The following is a 5,675-nucleotide window of genomic DNA, read 5'->3' on the forward strand; positions in this document are numbered from 1 at the left end:
AACAGATTTTGTTTATGTTTCCTTAAATATAGTGCGTAAAATGGCCAAATCAATATGAAGCTCCAAGTATGTTTTTCCATGGAAGGGTTACAATTTTGAACTTCTGAGTACCATTTCTACTTTCTTTAGGGAAAAGGTAATTGATCTGGCCAGGTTTATTGTTTCCACTCATAGTCTAATCAGTGTGGCTGGGGTTGAGAAGGGCATGGTGTATATGTTCCTTGTGGAGTGAGAGCAATCTCAGAGGAGGCCTTCCTGGGCTATATATTCCAAAGTAACTCTTATAATACAGAGGCCAAAACTCAATAAAGTCACTAAACAGAAATTTTGTTACAATTCATAGGATGCCTTTGCAACCAGATTAATAAAGTGCAATAGGTACACAGTGTGGGTGAAGGACTGTCTATGTCTTGAAGTTTCGGCAGTAGCAGAGGCCACTTCATTCCTTGACATTATCTGATACCATGCCTCATAACTCTCCCTCTTGCTAATTTATCTTACAATATTGGCTTCCTCTTTCTGACTTGAACATCTGAAGCAAGCACCTTCCTCAGGGCCTTTGCATTGACCATTCCAGATGACTGTTTCATACCGTGGAGATAACCGTTCCTTAACTAACAGGAAAGAACTATGCTAAACTTTTTACATATGTTGACTAAATCTGTTGACCACCTTAGGAGGACGGATACTGCTATTGCCACCATTTGTGTGAGGATATAGACATTTAGAATGGAGCCATGTGTTGGGTGTGAGGTGGTGCTGAGGAGCAGAGGCTGAGGAAGCTGGATGCTATACTCTCCAGGGAAGTGCAGCTTGGAAGGAACCGTGGCCAGAGCAGCCTTAGAGCAGAAGCAGCCCCCGCCATGGTCTGCGGAGCCCAGCTGAGCTGGCCATGCTGCTGAACTGGTTTAGGGAGGAGGACAAAGAGCCCGTAATCGAGCTCTTTGTCAAGGCTGGCAGTGATGGTAAAAGCATAGGAAACTGCCTCTTTCCCACAGGCTCTTCATGATTATTTGGCTCTAAGGTGTTGTATATAGTGTCACAACCATTAACCTGAAAAGGAAGGCTGCAGACCTGCTGAACATAGCTCCCAGGACTCACCCGCCATTTATAACCTTCAACAACAAAGTCAAAACAGATGGAATAAATTAAAGAGTTTCTTGAAAAAATCTTGTGCCCTCCCAACTACTTAAAACTTTCACCAAAACACACAGATCAAATACTGCTGGAATGGACGTCTTTGCCAAATTCTCTGCATATATCACGAATTCTAGGCCAGAGGCTAATGAAGCATGGGGTCTCTTGAAAAGACTGCAGGACCTGGATGAATATCTGAATTCTCCCCTCCCTGATGAAATTGATAGAAATAGTATGGAGGACATTAAGTTTTCTACATGTAAATTTCAGGATGTCAATGAAATGACATTAGCTATTTGCAACCTGCTGCTCAGACTGCACATTGTCATCGTAGTGGCCAAAACATATTGTAACTTTTATATTCCAAAAAGAATGACCAGCATCTGGAGATACTTAACTAACGCTTGTAGTAGGGATGAATTCACCAATACCTATCCCAGTGATAAGGAAATTGAAAGAGCATATAGTGATGTAGCCAAAAACTTACCAAGTAAAACAGCACTTATGAAAGAGATGTTTTCAGAGTTTCCCCTAAGAATAGGCTTTTCCTAACAGGCTGCTACTTTTCCTATAAAGTAGAAATTTTATTTTGCATGAAAATGTAATTATTCAATATTGGGATAAAGGATAAAAAAGGTAAAGTAGCTATCTTTAAACATACACTCCTAAGCAGTTTTATTTTAAAACTCTTTTACCCTGCCTACATCCCCTGCTCCATATTCTCCTCTCCTTTAACTTGGAGACACTCCATCACAGACTTTTCTTTTAGAAGTAGTTTGTTATCTTTCTGGAGCCCTTACTGTTGTGTCCATTCACTATGTATAGATGGCAGAACTTTTGAGGTGAAAGGTTTAACTGTTAAAATAATAATCATAACCTGATCACTCAGCCTGAAACTGGTGCAAAATGCATGGTGCAAGGAATATTTATGTATTCTTGTAATTTTTATAACATTTAGTAAGAATATAAGAAAGAATTGCTACTGTATCAAAACATCATTTTGATGCGGGGTCAGTGAGCTGAGGAGTCGAAAGAAAGATTTCTTGGACTCTCAAGGTCTGGTGGTAGTGCTCTTTTATTCAGAGAATAGTGTGGAATAGCATGGGGACAGGACCCATGGGCAGTCAGAACTGCCGCTGCCGCTGCCGCTGCCGCTGCAAACATGGGTTGAGGGTAGGGCTAAATTTAAGGCATAGGTATGTGAGTTATCTCTTTACAAAACAAAGGAAAGGATATGTAAAAAATATTGTTAAAATGGTATCAGTGCAGGTGGGGTCTGGTTATTGGGTGGTCCTATAACTTTAGATAAGAATCAGACTGGATTAAGTCAGGATGTCCTATGCTTCCCAGAGGATGGTGGTGGTGGGGGGAGTCAGCTACATGAGGTTACCAGACAAGCACAATAAACAAGACTTAAGTCCTTGCTGTCCCCATTAAGAGTTTCTAGAGATAAGGTCATCCCCCCCTTCCTCCTGGGGCAGAGAGGGAGACACCCCGAACAGACAACAGACGGAGACTTCCTTCACAAATGCAAATGTCTCTCATCAAAGGGCAAGCAAATTCCACTCCTCAGAGCCGCCTTCCCATCTGCAGTTTTTAAAAGTAACCAGCCTAAAATAATCCTCATCAATTTCCATCTACTCTATCCTGGATATGTACTAAAGGATGTTACCATCACAGAAGAGAGCCTTCTACAAAAAGTTACTACAAATTTTACTGTTCTGCTTTGTACATGGATTTTCACTTTTGACTAAAAGCATTTATACTTCAAACCAATTATAACATCTGACATTATGTAGAAGCTAAAACTTTACAGGGAGGGATGATATTCTCAAGATCTTCCTCAAGTATTTCATCCATATAAGAAACCAATGGGCACTTGATACTCTCTGTCTAAATGTATGGTTTTTTATATGTATTTTGCCCAGTGCCATTCATTTGAAACATTATTGCTTTCTTCTTTTGTTTTGAAAATGAGGTCCTTGTTAGGTAAGTATAGACCTTACTGTGTGTAGATCTTCTGAGCAGCACTATTTAGTTTAGATGATATTTAGTTGACTTAGCTATAGCAGTACAATGATTGATAATGTAAAAAATCAACACAGAAATTAACCTGAGGAATGTAGGGTGGGTTCATCAAAATGTCATGTAGAATTTTATTTCTAAAGCATATTTAACGTGGATAACCTAAAGAATGCATGATCTATCTGATATTAAAAACAAGATAAAATGTCCAGATTAGCAGCTTTTCCATTCCACCCACATTTACTATTAGACATTGGGTAAAGGACTGCTCACTCCTTTTGGGCTAAATTGTAGTTGTTATGGTGAATATGTATTTACCAGTGTCGAAGAAAATCATCCATAACCAATCTATAAATGAAAATTTGGGTGAGTTTATTCTGAGCTGAAATCTGAGGACCATGGCCCGGGGCCTTTCTTCCCAAAGGAAGAAAGGGCACCAAAGAAGTGAGGTATACAGAGTGGTTATATACCGCCAAATAGGACATTTCATGTATGATTGAAATGTCCCTCCCACAATAGTCACAAGATTGCCCTGTCAGCACAGCACTTGATGGACACAGCAGCTAGTAGGTCTGCTATCTCAGAGGGCGTAGCAGGAGGCAAGCCTATTGTCTGGAGCTGGGTGGTCACAGGTGAGTGCAGCAATCAGATAGCCTAAGGAAAGATGGTTAATCCTTAAGGGAATGCCAACGTTGGGAGGGGGAAGGAAGTTGCTCCTTTATCTCAAGGGCCTTTGTTCTTGCCATAGGGAATATCTAAAGCAGATATACAATGCATGCTCAACGGCCACGGTCAGGCCCTTTTGAAAAGACAAGGTCAGGCTGAATTAGGTTTACACCAAACGGCTTCCTCATATTCTCCAATATATGCTATTGCTTGCCATTTTTATTTGTCACCAGTTTTGCCTAATTTCAATCATTACGCATTCTTGAATTAAATTTTTCTACTTCCACATTGAGAAATAGCACTCTGCATGTTTGTTTGTTTTTTAAATTGAAGTTCTAAACCAGGAATTATTTATGCTGTAACAAAGGAGGATAAACTTGGTGTAAAAAAGAAAAAGTATCTACGTGTTTTTTAAGTGGACTTTCTAAATACTACTCCAAAGCCTGTAATTGTGGCAGTAATACATTTTTGGTAATTTTTTATACCTGATTTGCATAAGAAGTGCTGTTTCTCATCGGGTGTTTTTGGAAGTTTTAAGTATATTGCTTTGAAATGGTAATGTTTTCTCTCTTTCATATGCTAACTCACCTTTGAAACCTCAACCCTACAAAACACCCTTTTCACACAGGAAGTTAGCCCCCCTCAAAAGGCTTAAATGTGATGCACACATGCCTCAAAAGGACACCAACTCTAGGCTGGTCTTCAACTTATTTTTTTTTTTTTGAGGAAGATTAGCTCTAAGCTAACATCTGCTGCCAATCCTCCTATTTTTGCTGTGGAAGACTGGCCCTGAGCTAACATCTGTGCCCATCTTCCTCTACTTTATATGTGGGATGCCCTGCCACAGCATGGTTTGCCAGGCAATGCTGTGTCCACACCCAGGATCCGAACCAGCGATCCCTGGGCCACCAAAGTGGAATGTGTGCACTTAACCGCTGCCTCACCAGGTCAACCCCTTCAACTTTTTATTCTAGAAGTTAGCCCATCAAATAGTGGACACTCAATAAATATTCCTTAACTGAATGAAAGGATGTGGTCATGGAAACAATTGTTTCTATTTACATTAGTACACAATAAAATCTTGTTCTTGAGAGTAAGGGATTCAAAATAACATTAAAACTCAGAACTAATATTTACTCAGTGTACCAAATGTCCTTGATAAGAAATCCTTTTATGTTTGTTTATTGATAATAGCTAGATATAACTGTTCTATATTTATAAAAGTAAATGAAGACTGAGACTAGCAATTACTAATTGCTAATGTTTTCACTAACAACATTTCACTCCACTTCCTTTGTATTTTCATTTCTTTCTTCTTTTCTCCTGATCTTGTTGTTAGTGTCTCCTCTATAAATATTTTTTAAATTCTAATTTTTTCTTTGGGTCACACCTTTTCTCTGTTCTATTTTTAATTCATTTAACAACTATTCAAGTTCCTAGGAAGAGCCAGGTACAGCACTGGATGCTGGGGACATAAGAATCAAAAATGCTGCCTGTGACTTCAAAGAGTTCTCAGTCCAGTAAGGAGACAGGCAATAAAAATCAACAGTTTTAATAAGATTTGATAATACTGCAATCAAGTATGTTCATAGCTAAGGGCCAATCTTGGGAGCACAATATGGTGAAGGGAATCAGAGGGGGCTTCACCCCAAGGGAGCAAGGGAATTTCAGCGAAGATTTGATGTAGGACAAAGTTTCTAGAAAATGTTATAGGACCCAAACATATGCAGAAACAGATACACAGACAAGAAAGTACATGACTGGTACGTTCCCTTAGAGTTTTGAGGAAAATATAATTAGTTTATGTAACTTTTGTGACACTTGAGGCCTCTATACTTCTGTAAAAG

General features: G+C 39.3%; 1 pseudogene; it reads left to right on the plus strand.

Annotated features, from left to right (window-relative positions):
- Positions 1-892: 892 nt before the first annotated feature.
- Positions 893-1,689, plus strand: LOC124227837 (chloride intracellular channel protein 4-like; annotated as a pseudogene).
- Positions 1,690-5,675: the final 3,986 nt, after the last annotated feature.

This window comes from Equus quagga, chromosome 16 (assembly GCF_021613505.1).
Source record: "Equus quagga isolate Etosha38 chromosome 16, UCLA_HA_Equagga_1.0, whole genome shotgun sequence".
Lineage (NCBI taxonomy): Eukaryota > Metazoa > Chordata > Mammalia > Perissodactyla > Equidae > Equus > Equus quagga.